Below are 14,981 nucleotides of genomic sequence, written 5' to 3'. Positions count from 1 at the left end.
GTGCCAAAGAAGTCAGGGGTCATAGTAGTCCAAAATGCTAAAAATGAGTTGATCCCTACCCGTGTCCAAACAAGATGGCGTGTGTGCATTAACTACAGGAAGTTAAATGTGACAACTTGGAAATACCACTTCCCTTTACCTTTTATTGATCAAATGTTAGAGCGGTTAGCCGGACATGAGTATTATTGTTTCCTTGATGGTTATTCTGGCTATAACCGGATTTCCATTGCGTTAGATGACCAATACAAGACCACCTTTACATGCTCCTATGGAACCTTTGCCTATCGGCATATGCCTTTTGGGCTTTGCAATGCCCTTATCAAGTTCTAAAAATGCATGATGAGCATTTTCTCTGATATGGTGGAGCACTTTTTGGAAGTGTTTATGGATGATTTTTCTATTCATGACTCCTCATTTTCTAATTGTTTGCATCATCTTTCTTTAGTAATCAAATGATGCAAAGCGACTAATTTAGTCCTCAATTGGAAGAAATTCCATTTCATAGTTACACAGGGCATAGTGTTGGATCATATCATTTTCAAAGAAGGGATCAAGATTGATAGAGCTAAGGTGGACTTAATTTTCAATTTACCACCTCCCAAGTCAGTTAAGAACATTCTTTCCTTCTTGGATCATACAAGGTTCTATTGTCGGTTCATCAAGAACTTCAGTCACATAGCTAGACCTCTCACCAATCTTTTCGCTAAAGAGCAACCCTTTGAATTTTTTAGTGAATGTCTCGTGTGCTGAGAGCAATTAAAGAAGATGTTGACTACAACCCCCATTATTCAAGCTTCATTATGGACGAGCCCTTTGAATTAATGTGTGATGCATCTGATTTTTCTATAGGGGCAGTCTGAGGGTAGAGAGTTGCTAAGCTTCCTCGTGTTATCTATTATGCCAGTAGAATTCTCAATGATGAACAGCTGAACTACACCACACCTGAAAAAGAATTTTTAGCAGTTGTATTTGCATTAGAAAAGTTCTGTGCATATCTGATAGGTTCTCATGTAATTATTTACATTGACCATACAACTATCAGATACCTTGTTCAGAAAATAGATGCCAAAGATCGTCTCATCAGATGGGTTTCACTTTTGCAGGAATTTGAACTAGAAATTGGGGATAAGAAATGTAGTGAAAATTTGGTTACAGACCATTTGTCCCTATTACCCAATTCTTTAACTGTGAATTCTCCAGTTAACGAGCATTTGTTTGATGAGCAACTCTTTGCAGCATCAAGTGAACTTTGGTTTGCAGATATTGTAAATTTTTTAGTTATAAACAAGACTCCAGATCATTGGTCTTCCCAAAAGAAGTACCGTTTTTACTCACATGTTAAGTATTTCTTTTGGAATGATCCTTACCTTTTTAAGTCATGCCCTAACCAAATTATTCAGAGATGTATCCCTAAACATGAGCATCATTCTATTCTTTCCTTTTACCATGATCAGGCATGTGGCGGCCATTTTGGGCCTACTAAGACTGCGGCCAAATTATTGTAATGTGGATTTTATTGGCCCAGTTTCTTCAAGGAAGTCTTTGCTTATTGTAAGGCTTGTCATTCTTATCAGTCTTTAAGAAAAATCAACACAAGGAACATGATGCCTCTCAACCCAATCCTCGTGGTTGAGGTTTTTGATGTTTGGGGAATAGATTTTATGGGCCCCTTCCTTAAGTCATGTGAATATATGTTGATTGTGGTCTATGTGTCCAAACGGATTGAGGCTCATACTTGTAAGACCAATAACCACAATGTGTTCATTTAATTCTTAGGGGAAAATATTATTTTTTTCTATTTGGTACCTCTAGAGCTATCATTAGTGATAGGGGCAAGCACTTTTGTAATAAGCCTTTTGAGGCCTTAGTGAAGAAGTATGGGATTACCCACAAGTTGGCTATCCCATACCACCCCCAAACCAGTGGATAAATGGAAGTGTCCAACAAATAGATCAAGTAGCTTATAGAGAAGATAGTTAACTCAAATTGAAAGGATTAGTCTAACCGTCTGTTGGATGCTTTGTGGGCGTATAGGACAACTTATAAGACCATACTTGGTCAATCCCCATACCGTTTGGTATACGGGAAAGCCTGCCACTTTCTTGTTGAGTTAGAGCAATGTGCCTTTTGGGCAATTATGATATTCAATTTTGATTTATCTACCGTAGGAGCTCATAGAGGTCTCCAACTATCTGAGTTGGAGGAATTGCAAAATAATGCCTATGATAGTGCAAAACTTTCTAAGGAAAAGACTAAAGCTTTTTATGATAGGCACCTTGTTAGGAAATCTTTTATGCCTGGTGATAAAATTTGATGTACAACTCTAGATTGCATATCTTTCCAGAAAAACTTCATTCTCGGTGGTAAGGTCCTCACCTTATGTAAACTGTATTCCCCCATGGTGCCGTAGAGATCATGAATCCATCCACTCAAAAAAATTTTAAAGTCAATGAACACCATCCAAAGCCATTTGATGAGCACATTTATGTGTGAAATCTAGTGTAGTAAAACATGCATCTTACATATTTAGAATTGAGTTATCTTGGATTTTACTCTCTTTTTGTAGGTTTTATATTTTCAAGGCCTTAAGGGACTATCGGGCGTTATATCTCCAATCTTACACGTAAAGAGGTCCTATTTCTTTTCATGGTTGTGAAGAGGATAAAATTCTGAGCAAGATGAAAGTGTTCAATTGCAAGTATACATTCGTTTGGTCAACCGTACAAGTGATTATTCTTTTCGGGCCAGAAAAAGAATAATGGATCAGAACTGAACCGAGATGCAAAACCAGCTCATCTGCAGTTGTCCCAAGGGTATAAGGAATATTCTAAATGCCAACAAGGATCAATGGACCACATCCTTAAGTGATTGAAGATTCGTTTTTGGTAACAACAACTACCTAGCGTAGGTGAGTTGTGGTGCGCAAAATCCCTTGCTTATTAGGAGGTCTCAAGTTCAAACCTCTTAGCTTCCATTTTGTTGAGGTTTTTTTTCGAAAATTTTCTTTCTCCTACTCATCACTTAAAGGAGGTCGGCCAAGATAGTTGTACGCAAGTTTGAAGAAGAGAGATAGAAAATAAAGAGAAAAAATGGGAAAGAAGAAAAAAGAAAAGAAAAGACAAGGGCATGGATGAAATTTTTCATTAAAATAGAATGTTGTCCAAATCCAAGCAAGAAAAATCAGCCAAAGGGGGTTTCTTGTGCAAGAAGAGAGAGAAAAATAGAAAAAGAGAGAAAAAATAGGAAAAAAAAGGCAAGAAAAATCGTGGCAGATCTCTCTCCACACGTTTTCTCTCTTCTCTCTCCTCCACTTCATTAACAAGACAAAAAAAATATTTTTTTAGAAGCTAAAATTGGTAGCTTCCCTCCCCCATTCTCTATATAATAGAACTAGCACAAGGGGAGGAGGCACTTCATTCTTCTTCTAAGGTTTTTTCTTAGTTGCTCTATCTCTTTCTTTAGTTTTCTCTTTCTCTAGCTCTAGTTCTAGGTTTATGCTTTAAACACTTTTGTAAGTTTTTTTTAGTCAATTAATATAAGTACTTTTGTTTTTAATTTAGTATTATTTTTATTGTTTAAGCAATTGAAGTTTAATTTTTAAGTTCTAGTTCTAGGCTTAGTTCTAGGTGACAAGAACAAGCTATGAAGCATGTCTTTTAAGTTTAATTTTTTTCTTCAGATTTGTTTTCTCTAGTACTAGAAATTTCATATTTGGTTTATTCCAGATCTAGTTTTTAGTACTGGTAGTATCTCAAATCGATCAAGTTTTCAATTCAAGAGTTGAAGTTTAAGTAAGTAGGCTCTTTCAGTAGTCTTCTCTCCCCCCTCTTATTCCTTCTTCTGTCTACCCTTTCTTTCTTAATTTAAGATTTTAATTTCAGTCGTTACATTATTGCTATCCCTTTCCCCCAAGGTTCATGGCTAGTGTATGTGTTGGCTTTGCTCTTCCTAGCCATAGAACCATCATTTTATTGTTTTCATTTTAATTGTTTCCCTTTCCCTAAAGCCAAGTAGAGTAACCCTTATAAAAGTGACTCTCAGGTCAAGTAGGGAAGCTCATATTATGATGCATCCCTCGAGCTAAGTAGAGAAACCTACTTGTGAGTGTCTCTCTAGCTTTATCCCCTTTCTTTTACTTTATTTATATTTCAGTGTTTTTTTTCCTTCATTGCTTTTTAATTGCGTGAGGTGTTTATTTTCAGTTATTTATTTAATTTTAATTACGGGGCTTGTGTGTTTAAATTCTTAGATGATGAATGGTTAGGACGTTATTTTAGATACATATGTTTAGGATGGTAATTAGAATTAGATCACAATCATTAATCGGTTCACTTTCGTATTATTAAAAGAAGCAAAAAAATAAAGTGGTTGCTCTCCCTGTGTTCGACCTGTAGCTACATTGATCTGTAAGCTTGCGGTTACATTTTAAAATCTCAAACAAGTTTTTGGCGCCATTGTCGGGGAGACAATCCCATATTATTTTTTCTTTCTTTTGGTAAATCAGAGTGCTTTGTTCACTTTGATTTGTTTTTCCTTTTCTTTTATTGAATTCTTGAGAAGAACAACTTGCAATAATAGTTGTATCGGTTGAGGCCGCCATGCCTCACAGTATGATAAAGACAGGTTTTGCCCTGTAGCAGTACCTCAGGAATTGACTTGAGCAACCCCAGATCCCTGTCGGTAAACTCTTAAAAAAACAAAAAAACAAAATAAAAAAATCAAAGAAATCAAAAAATAAAAAATAAAAAAGGCTTTGCTATCCATTCTTTTGTGCTTGTCTTACTCTGATTGTGGGTAGTTTTCTGTTGCATGAGTGTTAGGTGGGTACGTAATACTAAGAATCGATTAGAAAGAACAGATCCAACAAGTAGTGACCCTATACGTTTGCTCTTTTTAAAACCTTTCAATATGAGAGACCAATATCAAAACCCTTCACCTAAATCTCTAAAAGATAGGTTCTACCCTGCTAGAACAACCCAACCTTCCTGCATAATTCTACCACAAGCCCAGGGCAATAATTTTGAACTCAAATCTCAACACATCACTATGTTGCCCCACTTCCATGGGTTGACCTCTGAGGATGCATACCTATTTCTAAGGGAATTTGAAGAGGTATGTGTTCTAATTAAGATCCAACAGCTTTCTGATAATGTTGTTAAGCTTAGGTTCATCACTTTTGTATTAAAAGACCAGGCTAAGAAGTGGTTGTATGGGTTAGCCACAAATTCCATAACCTCATGAGAACAATTCATAGTTGTCTTCCTTAAGAATTTTTTCCCAACTCACAAGACCAATAAGCTTAGAAGTGATATCCTTCAGTTTTGGCAAAAGCCTAGTGAGTCCTTTTCCAAACTTATAGAGAGATACAAGAATCTACTCCAAGAATGCCCTCACCATGGCTTAGACTTATAGCATTTATGTCAAATGATTTATGAGGTAATTGATTACCCAACTAAATAAATGATAGAGTCTATGTGCTCTGATGGATTCACATCCTTTACAAATGAAGGAAATGCATGGGAATTCTTACTTGACTTAGCTGACAAAACCTGTGAGTGGAAATCAACCCAAGAGAGTGAAAAAATCATAGGAGGGAAAGGATATTTTGTGGATGTGATAGTTGCCAAGGAAGCCCATTTGGATAGCCTAATCAAGAGGATTGAGGCTATTGTTCCTAGGGAGCCATTATCAGTCAATTTGGTTAAGATTTGTGCTTAGTGCCAATCCCCTGGACATGTCATAGAAGAATGCCCCAACACCTCTGGGGGCACTTCTAATGATAGTGTTAATGCCTTATACCAAAATAATCCATATAGTAACGCTTACAATCCAGGATGGAGAAATCACTCAAATTTCTCCTGAAATCAGGGCAACCAAGTAGGGCCTTCCAATTTCCATAATCAAGGTCAACCTAGACTCCAAAGGCCTCCCTTTGTACAATATTTTTTTTCCCAAAATACTTTTCCTAGGTCAAATGTAGGACCTCAGGCTAGTTTTACTAAGGCCCCTCTCCTATCATCTTATCAGCAACCCCTTGGGTTTACCAACACTAGAGAGGCAAGTAGAATAAGTGACTTAAAAAAAAATATAGTCCTCCTCATGACAAGCCATCAAAATCTTACAAGGAACTCACCCAACTTGTCTCAATTATGCGTGAGAGGGAGAAGGGAACTTTACCCAGTCAACTAGAGCCTAAATCATAGGCATCATCAGCCTGTTAGTTCACAAACACCAACTAATGCACCAATGAATATAGTACATGGTCTGACCCAACTAACCCCCTTGGGTTTATGCCCTTAGGAGCGGTAGAGAGTACCAACAAAGCGTTCCTAAATCTTCGCCATCTATTACGACTGTTAACTCTCCTTCAGTTGAGGATACAAGTGTGCCTCTTGTTCTAGGTTCGTTTGATGAACCTAAAGATTCTTTTGAAATTAAAGTTGATTTGGTTGTGAAAACAAAAAATGATTCTTCTGAAAAATGCCAAATCCCTAACAGTCCTTATGTTCTTCCTGTCCCATTTCTTAATCGCTTAGTAAATAAAAAGAAGATTGCTTCCAGGGATAAAATTTTAAAAGTCTTCAAAAAGGTAGAAGTGAACATCCCCCTTTTGGATGTCATATCCCTAAGGATCCAAGGAGCCCTACCATATCTTATGTCATAGGCAACACCTACATTAAGCATGCCTTACTTGACCTTAGCGCAAGTGTGAATCTTTTACCCTACTATGTGTATAAGCAACTGGGATTGGAAGAATTGAAAACCACTGGAACTACTCTTCAGTTAGCAGATAGGTCTATTAAGATTCCTAAAGGGATGGTTGAGGATGTCTTACTAAAGGTGGGGGAATTTATTTTCCCTATTGATTTTATTGTGTTAGATACCAAGCCCTTCTCAATCAAGGATGAAATCCCAAAAATTCTAAGAAGACCATTCTTGGTTACAAGTAATGCATTAATCAACTGTCGGAATGGTTTTCCTAGGTTATCTTTTGGTAATCAAACTGTTGAGTTTAACATGTTTAGGATAGGCAAGCAACCACATATGGAAGAAGAGATCAATATGCTTGAGGATTTTCTAGATTTTTTTGATGATTTAGTTACCAACTTTGATATTGATTTTAATTCAGAATTCTAAAAGTGTATGGATGAGTTGGATGATGATAGTGAAATTTTTTTTTTGAAGTCTTGAGTCTTCACACACCAGTGGAGCCCTTAGGACCCCTTTCCAATTCCATTCCCAAACCTTCCATAGTTGAGCCCCCTAAGCTAGATCTTAAGGAGTTGCCATCTAATTTGAGGTATGCTTTCCTAGGACTTGACCAGACTTTTCCTATAATAATTTCTTCAAATTTGACTTCTAGCCAGGAAGAGGAGTTACTTAAAGTGTTAAAAGATAATAAGGAAGCCTTAGGTTGGACCATGGCTGATATCAAGGGTATAAGCCATTCTATTGTGCAACATCATATACATCTTATGGAGGATTCTAAACCATCCATAGAACCCCAAAGAAGAGTTAACCCAGTGATGATGGAAGCTATTAAGAAAGAGACCCTAAAGTGCTTGGCTCATGAAATAATTTATCCTATTTCTGACAGCCAATGGGTAAGCCCAGTTCACATAGTGCCTAAGAAGTTTGGTGTGACTATAGTTCCTAATGCCAATAATGAACTAATTCCAACCCGTGTCCAATCAGGGTGGAGAGTGTGCATAAACTATAGGAAACTTAATGTGGCAACCTAGAAGGACCACTTCTCATTGCCATTCATTGACCAGATGTTAGAGAGGTTAGCTGGATATGAATACTAATGTTTTTTTTATGGATATTTCGACTATAACCAGGTCTCAATTGCTTTAGAGGACCAACATAAGACCACTTTTACATGCCCATATGGAACATTTGCTTACAGGCTTATGCCCTTCGGGCTTTGCAATGCCCCTGCTACGTTCCAAGGATGCATGATGAGCATCTTTTCTGACATGGTCAAAAAAATTTTAGAAGTATTTATGGATGACTTTTCAATTCATGGGAATTCCTATTCTGAATGTCTTCATCATCTTTCTCTAGTTTTAAAAAGATGCATATCTAAGAATTTGGTTTTGAATTGGGAGAAATGTCATTTCATGGTTAATTCTAGTATTGTTTTAGGCCATGTAATATGCAAGGAGAGAATTAGAGTAGATAGAGCCAAAGTGGATTTAATTGATAATTTACCACCTCCTTAATCTGTTAAGGACGTCCGGTCTTTTCTAGGGCATGCAGACTTATAAAAAGTTTATTAAGAACTTTAGTCAATTAGCCCAACCTCTCACTTCATTACTTGCCAAAGATCAAACTTTTGAGTTTTCTAAAGAGTGCCTAGAATCCTTCAAACAACTTAAGAAAGAGTTGATCAATGCACCCATTGTTCAACCACCTGTTTGGACTAAACCTTTTGAATTGATGTGTGATGCTTCAGATTTTACCATAGGAGCGGTTTTAGGTCAAAGAATTAATAAGTTACCCACTATCATTTACTATGCTAGTAGGACCTTAAATGATGCACAACTCAATTATACAACCACTCAAAAAGAATTTTTAGCTGTTGTGTTTGCATTAGAAAAGTTTCGATCTTACTTAGTTGGTTCACATGTGGTGGTGTATACTGATCATTCTGCTCTCAAATACCTAGTTCAGAAGAAGGATGCCAAAGCCCGTCTCATTAGGTGGGTTTTACTTTTATAAGAGTTTGATTTAGAAATTAGGGATAAAAAAAGGAGTTGAAAACCTAGTTGCAGACCATTTATCCCGGCTTCCCAATTCCTTGACTGTCGATTCTCCAGTCAACGAGAACTTTTCAGATGAACAATTATTTACAATGTCCAGTGAACCATAGTTTGCTGACATTGTCAACTTCTTAGTTTCAGGTGTGACTCCAGATCACTGGTCCACCCAAGATAAAGTATAGGTTTCATTCCCAAGTTAAGCATTTTTTCTGGAATGATCTTTATTTGTTTAAGATATGTCCGGATCAGATTATCCGATGATGTGTTCCTGATTATGAGCAACATTTTATTCTCTCTTTTTGTCATGATCATGCATGTGGTGGACACTTTGGACATAAGAAGACTATCGTAAAGGTTCTCCAATGCTGATTGTATTGGCCCACTCTTTTTAGAAATGCTTTCGATTTTTGCAAGGCTTGTCCCGCCTGCCAGTCTTTTGGCTATATTAATAAGAGGAACATGATGCCCCTTAAACCTATTTTGGTAGTTGAGATCTTTGATGTATGGGGCATCAATTTTAAGGGACCATTCCCTAATTCCTTTGGGAATTTGTACATATTTTTGGCCGTTGATTATGTTTCTAAATAGATAGAGGCCATACATTGTAAATCTAATGACCACAAAGTGGTGGTCTAGTTTCTCAAAGAGAACATTTTTTTCCGCTTTGGTATACCACGTGCAATAATTAGTGATAGGGGTACTTATTTTTGTAATCGGCCTTTTGAGACCTTAATGAAAAAGTATGGGATCACCCATAAGTTATCTACCCCTTATCACCCCAAACTAGTGATCAATTGGAGGTGTCTAATAGGCAAATCAAACAAATCTTGGAGAAAACTGCTAATCCTAACCATAAGGATTGGTCCTTTAGGCTTATTGATGCCTTTAGGCATTCAAGACTGACCTTGGCCAGTCTCCCTATCGTTTGGTGTATAGGAAAGCTTGTCACTTACTAGTTGAGTTGGAGCATAAGGCCTTTTGGGCCATTAAGAAGCTCAACTTTGATTTGTCTGATGCGAGAATTCATCGTAGGCTCCAACAATCTGAGTGGGAGGAACTTAGAAATGATGCCTATGAAAGTTCTAGGATTTACAAGGAAAAGACCAAAGCTTTCCATGATAAGCACATTTTGCGTAAATCTTTTGCAATTGGTGATAAGGTCTTATTGCACAACTCTCGATTGCATCTTTTCCCTGGTAAGCTTAGATCTCGATAGGATGGCCTGTTTATTATCCATAATGTATATCCCCATGGGGCTGTGGATATTTTGAATCCAGGAATAGGGATAATTTCGAAGGTTAATAGTCAGCGTTTGAAACCATTCCTCGAGTTTCCTACTACTGGTAGTGAAGAGGTCATGGATCTCCATGAGCCTCTTTATACTGATGATTAACTTTTAATCATGTATGACCCCCTTGCATTATCTTCACTTTTAATTCTTTCCATGTATTGAGGACATTGCATGACTTAAGTGTGGGGGAGGGAAACCAGTTTTTGCTTTTTCCACTTTGTTTTGTTTGTTTTTCTTTTTAATTTTGAGTTTGCTAAGGATGAAGTCCTACTTTGGCTTTTGGCTAATGATCATATCATTCGGTTGCTTGATGTATGAAAATAAAAGTTTTGATTAAGGTATCCATTGTGAACATATAAAAACCCTGTTGAGAAGAAAGAAACAAACTTGTGTCTTGAGATGGGACTTTCTTTTAAAAAATAAGAGACCCTTATTTTATGGTGTTGGACCAGATATAAGTCTGTGGGTTCCTTGTACTTTTGATTTGGAGTTGAGACATTCTTTTTAATTTAGCATAAGTTGACATAAACACAATTTTAAATGAAATGTGAAATGAGGTATAAAGAATAATAAGAATTGATTCCCTTGGAACTAGACAGGTCATTGCACCTCAGGAAGCGTGGTGTCTTGATCGAAATTTCATGGGAGAAAACTTCTGAAGGAACTCTAGCATCATTGTCTTTGTGGGCATATGCAAAATGCGAAGCTACATAGTAACTTGGGTGTTTGGTGTTTGCTCCACTATGTCATTCAGGCCAAAAGTAGTGGAGTAGAATTAGAGTTTATTAAGAGAAAAAAGGAGAGAAAAATGTGCAAATGTCATTAATGCTTGGTAATATGTTTGGTCAAAAACACTCCTACGCCTTAGTCATTGATTCCCTATTTCTTCATAAGTGGTTTTACCTTAAGATAAAGATGTTTTGGAAGAGACAAGGTGAGTTCCAAATTAAGAAATATGCTAGTGTCTGGAATTGATAAAGGGTAATAAAAGTTCAAGTGTAGGGGTCCCTTGTAAGAAAAATTATCTTTGCTCCGGATCGGTATGGGCCTTACCTTTAGTCAAGATTGGGATTTGTTTATTCTCAATTTTAGGTATATATTCACTGCAAACACCCACGAGACATAACTCGTCCACTAGGGGTGACCTAGGGGTTTAAAGGCTTGCTGCACATGCTAAGTGCAACCGTGATCCTATGAAAGTGAGTTAGGTTTTTTTTTTTTTGTTTTTATTCTTTTTCTTTATGTTTTTCTCGAGGACTAGCAAAGTCTAAGTGTGGGGAAATTCTGATGAGCACATTTATGTGTGAAATCTAGTGTAGTAAAACATGCATTTTACATATTTAGAATGGAGCTACCTTAGGTTTTACTTTTTTTTTTGTAGGTTTTATATTTTCAAGGCTTTAAGGACTATCAGATGCTATATCTCCAATTTTATACATAAAGTGGTCCTATTTCTTTTCATAGTTGCAAAGAGGATGAAATTCTGAGCAAAATGAAAGTGTTCAATTGCAAGTACACATTTGTTGGTCAACCGTTCAAGTGATTATTCTTTTCGGGCCAGAAAAAGAATAATAGATCAGAACTGAACCGAGATAAAGAACCAGCCCATCAGCAATTGTCCCAAGGGTATAAAAAATATTTCAAATTCCAACAAGGATCGATGGACTACATCCTTAAGTGATTGAAGATTCATTTTTGATAACAACAACTACTTAGCGTAGTTGGTGAGTTGTGGTTTACAAAATCCCTTCCTTATTAGGAGGTCTCAAGTTCGAACCTCTTACCTGCCAGTTTGTTGAGGTTTTTTTTAGAAGATTTTCTCTCTCCTAATCATCACTTAAATGAGATTGGCCAAGATAGTTGTATGCAAGTTTGAAGAAGAGAGAGAAAATAAAGAGAAAAAATAGGAAAGAAGAAAAAAAAAAAAAAGACAAGGGCATGGATAGACTTTTCCATTAAAATAGAATATTGTCCAAATCCAAGCAAGAAAAATTAGCCAAAGGGGATTTCTTGTGCAAGAAGAGAGAGAAAAATAGAAAAAGGGAGAAAAAATAGGAAAAAAAAGGCAAGAAAAATCGTGGGAGATCTCTCTCCACACGTTTTCTCTCTTCTCTCTCCTCCACTTCATCAACAAGATAAAAAAATCTTCTTTTTTAGAAGCTAAACTCATTAGCTTCCCTCCCCCATTCTCTATATAATAGAATTAACACAAGGGGAGGAGGCACTTCATTCTTCTTCTAGGGTTTGTTCTTAGTTGCTCTATCTCTTTCTCTAGCTCTAGTTCATTAGGTTTATGCTTTAAACACTTTTGTAAGTTCTTTTTATTCAATTAATGCAAGCACTTTTATTTTTTATTCAGTCTTTTATTTTTATTGTTTAAGCAATTGAAGTTGTAATTTTCAAGTTCTAGTTCTAGGCTTAGTTCTAAGTGACAAGAACAAGCTATGAAGCATGTCTTTCAAGTTCAATTTTTTTCTTCAGATTTGTTTTCTCGAGTACTAGAAATTTTAGATTTGATTTATTCCAGATCTAGTTTTTAGTACTGGTAGTATCTCAAATCGATCAAGTTTTCAGTTCAAGAGTTAAAGTTCAAGTAAGTAGGCTCCTTCATTAGTCTTCTCTCCCCACTCTCATTCCTTCTTCTGACTATCCTTTCTTTCTTAATTTAGGATTTTAATTTCAGTCGTTACATTATTGCTATCCCTTTCCCCCAAGGTTCATGGCTAGTGTATGTGTTGGCTTTGCCCCTCCTAGCCATAGAACCATCATTTTATTGTTTTTATTTTAATTGTCTCCCTTTCCCTAAAGCCAAGTAGAGTAACCCTTGTAAGAGTGACTCTTTGGTCAAGTCGAGAAGCTCATATTATGATGCATCGCTTGGGCTAAGTAGAGAAACCTACTTGTGAGAATCTCTCTAGCTTTATCCCCTTTCTTTTACTTTATTTTTATTTCAGCATTTTTTTCCTTCATTTCTTTTTAATTGCATGAGGTTTTTATTTTCAGTTATTTATTTATTTAATTTTAATTGCATGGCTTGCGTGTTTAAATTCTTAGATGACGAATGGTTAGGAAGTTATTTTAGATACATATGTGTAGGACGGTAATTAGAATTAGATCACAATCATTAATCAGTTCACTTTCGCATTATTAAAAGAACCAAAAAAATAAAGTGGCTGCTCTCCCTATGTTCGACCCGTAGTTACACTGATCCGTACGCTTGCGGTTTCATTTTAAAATCTCAAACACCATTCCTTGAGTTACCTTCAATGCATAATGCAGAGGTCATGATTCTCCATGGGCCTCTTTATGAAGATATTTGATCTCATTTTGTAATTTCCTCTCCTTTGTCCTTCTTGTTCTTTTGTCTTATCATTTTTTTTTCTTTTTCTGCATTGAGGACATAGCACAATTTAAGTATGGTGGAGGGTTTGACCCTTTAGAACTTGAGGTTGTGTTTTAGATTTTTTTCTATGCTTTATACCCTACAAAAAATAAAATTGAGATCTAGGACCCATCTTGGTACTATAATCCCTATTGAGAGGATGGTAATAAGTATATGTCTTGAAGTAGGACCTCCTTTAAATGATTTAGAGATACTTGTCTTAAGGTGTAAGACCATTTATTAGTTGGTGTCTTTATTCTTAGGTTAGGATTTGAGTACCATATTCTTGGCATGGTATAAAAATATATGATATGGATATACAAAGAAAGTGCAAATTGGTCAAAAAGTAGAAAGTAAGTATAGAATTTCTAGGAGCTAGACAGAACACTGCGCCTCATGAAGTGAAGTGTTTTGATATAACCTCTTAGGAAGGAACACTTCCGAAAAGAACTTAGCATCACTATCTTTGTTGGTATATACATAAAGCGAAGCTACTTAGTAACTTGGGTTTTCTGGTGTTTGCTCCACCATAGTATTCAAGCCAAATGTAGTGGAGTAGAATAAGTTCTCTACTAAAGAACGAAAAAAAATTCTACAAAAAAAAAAAAGAGAGAAAAGGTACCATTATGCCTTGTTGTTTATGATTGGTCAACGCTCCAAAATTCTAGTTCATGGTCCCTACCTTAAAATGTGGTTTGCCTTAGGATAGGTTGTGCTTTAGAAGATATAAGGGTCATCCCTATTTGAGATAGAATATCCTAAGGCAAACCACATTTTAAAGTTCAGGTGCGGGGGTTGCTCAGTTGATGTTCTCTAATTGATAGAGAGTGTGTGTTTTGTAGTTATTGGAAGCTTTAAATTGTAATTTTTCAAGTTAATTTGAATTTTGGGTATATATTCACTACAAACACCCATGAGACACAACTTGTCCACTAGGGTAACTGAGGGGTTTAAAGGCTTATTGCACGTGCTAAATGCAACCGTGATTCCTACGAAAGTGAGTCAGGCTTTTTCTTTCGTTTCTTTATTTTATTTGTTTTGCTCAAGGACGAACAAAAGTCAAGTATGGGGGAATTTGATGAGAACAATAATGTGTGAAATCTTACGGATATAATTGTACGTTTTTCTCAACTTTGGAAAGCCCATACATTGAGCCAAAGTCAGTAGGGGGTGGAACCCACTCATTGATACCACATACTCTCTCCTACAAAATCCTAAAGATTATTCTCTCTCCATGCCACCTAACAAAATCTTGAATATGCTATGCAGATATTCCTTTCTAATTTAGTCCAAACTGCAAGATATTGGTTAATATTGCAGGAAAAGAATAGAATCTATTAATTTTAGAAATAGTTTCTCTCTTTCCTCACACAATATCTCAAAGAATGAGGATTTTTACCAAGATTGAATTTTATTTTATTTTCTTTCTTTTCTTAAAAAAGACTTATAGAAGGAAGGAGGCAAGACCAAAACCCTATAAAAGCCCCTTCCCCCCCCCCTCTCCTAGGAGGATTATTCCCCTTAGTTTATTTTCTAGTTTTTT

General features: G+C 36.3%; 1 non-coding gene across 1 annotated transcript; it reads right to left on the bottom strand.

The window, feature by feature from the left end:
• Positions 1-5,295: 5,295 nt before the first annotated feature.
• Positions 5,296-5,402, bottom strand: LOC122064244. Its single transcript, XR_006135627.1, has one exon. It is a non-coding gene; the product is annotated as a small nucleolar RNA R71 (small nucleolar RNA).
• Positions 5,403-14,981: the final 9,579 nt, after the last annotated feature.

Source organism: Macadamia integrifolia, unplaced genomic scaffold (genome assembly GCF_013358625.1).
Source record: "Macadamia integrifolia cultivar HAES 741 unplaced genomic scaffold, SCU_Mint_v3 scaffold1577, whole genome shotgun sequence".
Taxonomy (NCBI): Eukaryota; Viridiplantae; Streptophyta; class Magnoliopsida; order Proteales; family Proteaceae; genus Macadamia; species Macadamia integrifolia.
This window is presented reverse-complemented; position numbering and strand designations above follow the sequence as displayed.